Source organism: Hibiscus syriacus, unplaced genomic scaffold, assembly GCF_006381635.1.
Source record: "Hibiscus syriacus cultivar Baekdansim isolate YM2019G1 unplaced genomic scaffold, ASM638163v2 tig00116964_pilon, whole genome shotgun sequence".
In the NCBI taxonomy this organism is placed as follows: domain Eukaryota; kingdom Viridiplantae; phylum Streptophyta; class Magnoliopsida; order Malvales; family Malvaceae; genus Hibiscus; species Hibiscus syriacus.
This window is the reverse complement of record NW_024063489.1, coordinates 3167502-3176005: the sequence shown is the minus strand read 5'-3', so window position 1 is coordinate 3176005 and position 8504 is coordinate 3167502.

Below are 8504 nucleotides of genomic sequence, written 5' to 3'. Positions count from 1 at the left end.
AAAGGGATTCTTTTTCTTCCAATTTTCTTCACCCTTTCTTCCCGTGTTTTCCTTTTCGATTAGTGTCAAATCGAAGAAAAAGGGAATTGTAAATAGCCGTTAGACTGCGGGCGTATATAAAGAAAGATTATAAAGTTAAAAAAGTGTTATTAAAAATTTTAATATTTTTGATAGAATATTATTTAAAAAATTATTTTTTATCAAAAATATTAATATTAGATATTACTTAAAATGTTATTTTTTATTATAGATATTAATTTTAGAAATATTTATTTTAAATAACAAAATTAATATTTTTAATAATATTTTATTATAAATAATAAAAAATATTAATATTTTCGATATATCTTTTCTTATTCTTATATTAGTGTTTATTATATAGCAGCTTAGATTGCGCTTTCAAAACGCAAATATATAATGTGGCCCCCACTGCTGACCTGGCAATATCTTTTCCTTTCTCTCTCTCTCTTTGGGCCTTGGGGCCGGTATTAATTTGTCATGCGCTTGCTTTTATCTGAGCTAGTACTAATTTAGTAATTGATTAATTGTTTCTTTTAAAAAAATCTTTGTAAAAAAATATTTAGGAATTTTTGGTGAAATCTACAACAATCGAAAGAGAAGTTGGTGTGTTACATGAAAAAAATAATCAAGTCTTATTTTGGACGGTTTAAATTTCTTTTCACTTATATTTTTAATAAAGTCCCCAAACTCAAGCTTTTAATCTAAACGTCCAAGTCAAATTTAATAATTAAAATAAATATAAATTAATTTTAATTCATAATTAAAAACATTAATTATTAATAATTTAACATTAAATATTTTTATATAACTTAATTTTCATTTCATTAAAATCTAGCTTTAGTGAACCACTTTTTTTTGTTATTGCGAGATGGCTTGGAGAGTTTGGTCCAGGTGGTTTGTTAGGTGGAACTATCATTTCGTGTGCCCGGGAAACGTTCGATCTCTTCTTTATGCTTGGGATGGTATTCAGACCCTTAATCCTTGTAAAGTTTGTGGAACTTGACTTTTTTTTTTTTTTTGGAATTTTCTGGTCAATATGGATTTGCAGGAATAATTTAATGTTTAACAGGATCATCTTGAATGAGGAGAATCTGTTTTGACAATGTTGTCACAAGGATTGGTTGCTGGTGCAGTTGGAAATGGCCAGAATCTTGTGTTTCAATTAATGATTTTAGTAGGAGTCCTAATGCCTTCAGCACCATTAGACGGTAATTTATTGCGATTCGGTTTTGGTTATAAGATATATGAATCTCGAAGGTTACTTGTTAGGCTTGTATGGAGAATAAATTCTCATGAAGGCGTCGCTTTTACCTCCACTTACTAAAAGGCTTGGAGCTCGGGTATAGAGCCTGGGAGAAATTTTGAAAAGCTGAAATCATTAAAAAGCATCAGTATTGTTGCGGCCGTCTTTCGGTTGGGCACAAAATTGGACTTCGACTTGAATGGAATGATTTAGAGTCGCCACCGATCATATTAAAACGATATTTAGGTAGATTGGACACCATCTTACATAATCTGCGTTTTACCATAAATGTGTCGGGTTCGGGAGTCGGTTACGGTCTAGGAAGGATTAACACCCTTGAACCGTCCTTTCGGTACCAATTAATTTGTCGGTTGTCTTTAATTGCGAAAATCAAAATTTAAATTACCCGATTCGTAAAATTACATTTGATCGATTGAAATTATTACTGAAAAAGGTCGAAAAATGTTAGACAAATAATAATAATAATAATAAATGAATATTAAATAAAATAAATTAAATAATAAATTAAATCAAGAGAAAAATAAATAAATAATTAAATAAATTAAAAAATAAGAAAAAAATAAAAAGAATTAATCAAAGAAAGAAAAAAATAAAATAAATAAGAATAGAATAAAAAAAATCGAAGACAACAAAAAAAGGAAATATTTTTTTTAAATATTAATGAAATCAAAAGAAAAGAAATGTAACTCTTGGATGACCTCTTTCCCACTTAGACCTAAAAGTTTGGGAAAACTCAACCCCTAAGTCCTACGTAAAATGAATCTGCCTTTTTTTTGCTTTATTCATTAGGCTTTGTTTAAACTTAAAAAAAAAACCTAAAGTAACAACATTATGCTCTCGTCCTCTCTCAGCCGTTCACTCTCTCTCACGCCCCCTTTCCTTTTCAATTGAGAGAAACAACCAGGGGGATAAAACCACCATGGCCACCATTCTTTTAGAAATCCGATAGAAAACTTACTTCTTCTCAAAATCGAGAACATTCATCTCAACCTTTTAAATCTAAAAATGAACACAAAAAAAAAATCTAGAAACCCACATGCAACCTTAGATTTATAGGATTTTTCAATGAAAATACCTCAAAATTGAGAAGGCTCGAGTCTCGATCGGGAGTATTGGCGTTGGGTTCGACCAATGGTGAGCTTTTTCGAGATCTACTATCCTATTTTTCTAGTCTTTCCTCAATTTTTCTGTTCGAATCCTCTCTCCTCGTATGATTTCTCTACCTTATTTCACAATGATTTTGCAAATTTTGTATGAAAAATTGCTTGTATTTTGTATATATTGTGTGTGTAATCTTCCCCTAAATCGTAAGTGTTACATGTTTATTTATAATAGAAAACAACTATATTTATAATCCTATTTGAACTAGAATCCTAATATTTGTTGGTTGCTCTTGTGGTTTGTTCCTTGCGTGACGTTGGGGAGGCGAGAAACCCGGCGGTGGACTTGGGTTATTGGAGACGCGGCGTTGGATGCGGGGCTAGGGAGTGTGACACGCTAGGGTTTCTAGAAACCCAAACTTACTGATGTGGGTCGTGTATTTGGAGCGGGTTCGGTTCGCGGGTCCACTGTTGAACCATGGTTGCTCCAAGTGCTCTGCTGGGTTTGTAGTTCCTTGGGCGTTGGGCCAACTGGATTTATTTGCTTGTAATGGCTTTGGGTCTGCAAAATAAAAATAAAGAATGAGATGTAAATGATAATATATATATATATATATATATATATATAATATATATATATATAATTAACTTTGATATTTCGATTAAGAATAACTCCCTGTCGAATTGAGTTGCAGATGGCTCCTCCGTTGCGAAGTCGAGTATATCTTGAAATGGAACTGAAGCCGTAGTTTGGAATTTGAATTGGAATGTGGCTCCTCGTTGTTAAATTGTAGTCAACTTCGATTTTCTTCTCGGTTTAAAGACTTCGGTTAAAAATTCAACTGGAAAGTATTTCATTGACTCCACTATGTGGTTGATAGGCCCTCGGGCTGAATGGAATCGAACTCGAAAGGTCTTCGTGGACAGATAGTCTTTCTCAACTTAAGCTATGCTACCGGAAAATGATTTCTTGTCACTAAGGCACGGCTAACCCAGATCTTCTTCTCGACTTAAAAACCTCGACTGTAACCGGACAGTAGTGTGATTGATGTGTCATCAAGCTGAATGGAATCGAACTCAACAATTTTGTTGACAGATAACCCTTCTTGCCTTAAGCTATGTTGTAAATGATGTGCCTTTGAGCTGAGTGTAATCGAACTCAAAGGTATTTTGTTGACAGATAACCATTCTCACCTTAAGCTATGCTGCAAATGATGTGCCTTTGAGCTGAGTGTAATCGAACTCGAAGGTCTTTGTTGATAGATAACCCTTCTAGCCTTGAGTTATGTTGTAAAGGATGCGCCTTTGAGCTGAGTGTAATCAAACTTGAAGGTCTTTGTTGAAAGATGACCCTTCTAGCCTTGAGTTATGCTATAAATGATGCGTATTTGAGCTGAATGTAATCGAACTCGAAGGTCTTTAGTTGGCATATAGCCCTTCTCGATTTAAGTTATGCTGCAAATGATGTGCCTTTGAGATGAGTGTAATCGAACTCAAAGGTCTTTGTTGACAGGTAACCCTTCTAGCCTTGAGTTATGATGTAAATGATATGCCCTCGAAGCTGAGTGTAATCGAACTCGAAGGTCTTTTGTTGGCAAATAACTCTTATTGTCTTGAGCTATGATGCAAATGATGTTCCTTGGAGCTGAGTGTAGTCGAGCTCGAAGGTCTTTGTTTGGAAGATAACCCTTCTAGCCTTGAGTTATGCTACAAATAATATGCCTTTGAGCTGAGCGTAGTCGAACTCAAAGGTCTTTTGTTGGCAAATAGCCCTTCTTGCCTTGAGTTATGTTGTAAATGATGTGCCTTGGAGCTGAGCGTAGTAGAACTCAAAGGTCTTTGGTTGGATAACCCTTCTAGCCTTGAGTTATGCTGCAAATGATATGCCTTTGAGCTGAGCGTAGTCGAACTTGAAGGTCTTTTGTTGGCAAATAGCCCTTCTTTCCTTGAGCTATGTTGCAAATGGTGTGCCTTGGAGTTGAGCATAGTCGAACTCGAAGGTCTTTGGTTGGCAGATAACCCTTCTAGCTGTGAGTTATGCTGTAAATGATGTGCCTTGGAGCTGAGCGTAGTCGAACTCGAAGGTTTTTTGTTGGCAAATAGCCCTTCTTGCCTTGAGCTATGTTGCAATTTATGTGCCTTGGTGTTGAGCGTAGTCGAACTCGAAGGTCTTTTGTTGGCAGATAATCATTCTAGCCTTGAGTTATGCTGCCAATAGTTTCTTTAAAAAATGGCTTCCCTTCACGGGTCTAAGCCGATCATAATTCTTCAGGTGGTTCCTTTGAGCGTGTCTGAACCAAGTAATAAGATTTTTAGATGACTCCCATTCACGGGAAAACCCACTGATAAATTCTATCAGCCGGATATCTTTCGTCGTGGAATTGAAATCTAGCTTGAAAATGTTAACTGGAAACCTGCTACTCATTATTAAGTTAAGCTGATCTGGATTCGTTCTGAATTGGCTCTCGAATCCATCTGAAATTGATTCTGAGATCTATAGATATGTCAAGTCGGTTAAGGTGTAGCTTCTCACTGTTGAGTCAAACAACCACCATCAATCTTTAAAGTAGCTTTCGAATCGAGTATCTTTCGTCATGAAGTCGAAACTAGACTCTGAAAGTTGCAAAAAATTATGCATGTGAAACATGATAAATGTAATGCTCTTAAATATGTCTAAGACGCACGCAATATGAATTAGCCTTGGACGGAGTCTCGTGCTTTGTCTGCCAATCTTGATCATTGTAATCGATCATGCCCCATTTTCTTCTCGGGTTACAGCCTTTCACATTTGAGATTTTCCTGTTTGAAAATGTTTTTTTTCTTTCTCTTATTTATGAGGAAAAAAAGATATGAAAATAGAAGAATTCTATAAAACATTGCCTCTTAATTCAGGCTCGCAATCAAATCGAATCAAATCATAAACATGAGTTCAAAAAATATCAAAGGAATTAATAGCACTTTTAATGCTTCCAGAGTTATATCTCTTTGACAAATGTTCAAATGGATGAGTTGGCTTTAGGTTGGCCTCCTATTTCCTAAGGTTTCAGCCATAAAAATGTCATTTTTCTTGTCATTGCAACATGTCTTTTTCTTGGCTTGGCATTTTAATCGGATGCGGACAAAATGATGCAACTAGCATAATTAATTACTAGACCTTCTATTTTGGTTCTTTGAAATCTTCCATTTGTTCAAGTTATGTAAGCTCCTCTAACAAAGGTAGTGTAGAAATATCGGTCTAAAAATGAAATTCTTGAGTGCTTGTGTGAATTTGACTATAACAGGTGTTCCTTAACTCCCTTAGTCCATTTTTACCGAAACTCCTTATTTAAATTTGCCATTCTCTAGCTAGCTAAATCCATAAAGTCGGGGCGTTTAACCAATTTCTCTAAAGGGACAACTTAATATCATTGTATAGATATTAAAATCACCTTTATCAGGCTAGCTGAATATTATCCATAAAGTCGGGAGTTTAACCAATTGCTCTAGAGGGACAACTCAAGCTTTATTGTATAAATATTATAATCAGGCTAGCTGAATCTTATCCATAAAGCCGGGGCGTTTAACCAATTGCTCTAGAGGAACAGTTCAAGCTTTATTGTATATACATAATATTATAATATGGGTATACGGGTCCAATTTCTTAAGTTTGTCAAGAAGAACTTGTTATAGTCTATGTGATGTTGAAAGTCAAGAAATATCATCTTTAGAGTTCAATTTCCAAGCAACTGGTCTAAATTATATTCACCTATTCGACTATTCCATCTGTGAAGATCATTATCATCATTGAACGTCTTAAACAAAAAGTATAGAAATGTCATATGCAAAAGATGTCCCATGTTGTCCGCACCTATGCACATATAAATACCAAGCTTTATGAAGGGAGAAGGCTATATTGGTTATTTGCAAGAGAAGGGTACGGTGTTTGAGCGTATCTTCTGGGTAAGGTCAAAGTCATTTATTTTATTAACTTTTAATCGTGTTACTTTGTCAAAGATCTGTAACTCTGAATCATTTACAGAGTTTTTTTTTAATTTAACTGATATTCAAAGAATTTCAAGTTGTAAATTTGATTTAATGCTCAGTATAAATTCATTGAAACATCCTTAAAAAGTAAAATATGAGAGTTCGAAAGAAAGTTACAAAAAAAGAGTATATGAGAAAGTTCAAAAACAAAATCAAACAGGAAGCTGCAAAATGGAATAAGGCCTCATTAGAATGGCCCATTATTTGGATTAGGGCCTTCATCTGCACTTGCGCCCTATTTCTCAATTGCTTTACTTGTCATGGCTTCTTTTGATGTACCCTCAGATGCACAAATTTCTTCTTTGAGAGTGTTCTTGTTTCATCGTAAAATTCCCGCTCTTTCTGTTTGAACGAGTGTTATGTGGATGAGGTGTGTCCAACTCTCGTTAGTTAATGTGAAGATAACAAAATCCAAAATATGTTTAAATGCATAATGCATGCAATGTTCGAGGCATTGATCCAAAAAATATGTATGTTATTATAAATAATCCTTATTGGGGACAAAAGTGTTACGTTTTTAAAAGATAAAAAACATTTTGATGGTATAGATCCCGAACAGCCTCTGACAAGTTGATTCGTCTTCCATCTTTTTTCTGTCACTGATTAAGTACCCTGTTGCACCATTCCGGCTCCTTTGGCTAAACTGTGCATGTGACGAGCTACTTACCCAAAAAAGTCTCAAAGGGTTGTATCTCCGACTTTCACTCTCTGTTGAGTCTGTTCCCTAACAGAAACACCTTAGGAAGCCTCCACTGAAAAGAACTATCTGAAACTCACTTCTTGGATTTGTCAACAATGGCATGTTGTCTCTGAAGGGAATCTCCATGTCAATAACCTTTTTCTCGTCTTGCCCCTGCAACCTTTGCCCTTGAGTATTCTTTGACCATAGTTGGATTTCTGAGCTTTTCATCTCTTTGTCTTATAACCCCTTTGTCCATTAATGTAGATTATTTACGTTTAACGAACACATTTTTTGTGGATCAACACCTCTTTTGAATGAATGATGCAAAAGATAAAAATAAAAGAGAACAAAAATGAAAAGAGTTAGTGAGGTAAATCGGAGCAATAATGAAAATAAAAAGTCCTACCCCACATGATATATACCCACATGCTTAGTATTCCTACCCGGACATGATCTCTATCCCACAAGTTGATTTTGAACAAGTACTAACAGTATAAACTTCTAGTTCACATGCTTTGAACATGAAATAAAGTAGGAAATAATATCAAAGCAATCGAGGGTTTGTAATGAGGTTTTGGGGTGGGATATAACCCCTTTTAGTCTCTCGGTTTAGGTTCTAAAAAATGGTACCCAAGTTCTCCTTGCTGGTGCCCCTTGGGCTTGCCAGACTCTTAGTCCTAAGCTCATTACAAGCTTGTGTGGACTAAGTTAAACTCGAGAGGAAACATTCCCTTATGCCCATACGGAGAATAAATTCACACGAAAACATAAGGTATATGAATCCCGAAGGTTACTTGCTAGGCCTATATGGAGAATAAATTCTCACGAGAGCGTCGCTTTCACCCCCACTTAAGACTGGTTTGGAGGTCGGGTATAGAGCCAGAGATAGAAACTTTTAAAAACTGAAATCATTGGAAAAAATTTTAGTGCAACTATTTATTTCAAAAATAATCAAAGGTAAATAATTGGAATCGAATAAATAAATTTAAATTTATATTTACTATTTTCGTATAAAAAGACAACCGAAAATTAATTCTGGCCTGACTCACTTACATGTCCCAGCAGAGTCGCCAAACTGTCGCGGTTGTCTTTTAGTTGGGCTCGGAATTGGGTTTCGACTTGAATGGAATGATTTAGAGTCATCACCGATCATTTTAAAACGATATTTAGGTAGATCGGACACCATCTTGCCTGATCTACGTTTTCCCAGAAATGTGTCAGGTTCGGGAGTCGCTTACGTCAAGAAGGAATTAGCACTCTTGAACCGCCCTTTCTGTACCAATTAATTTTTCAGTTGTCTTTAATTGCGAAAATCAAAATTTAAATTAAGATTTAAATTACCCAATTCGAAAAATTACCTTTGATCGATTGAAATTACTACTGAAAAAGGTCAAAAAATGTTAGACAAATAATA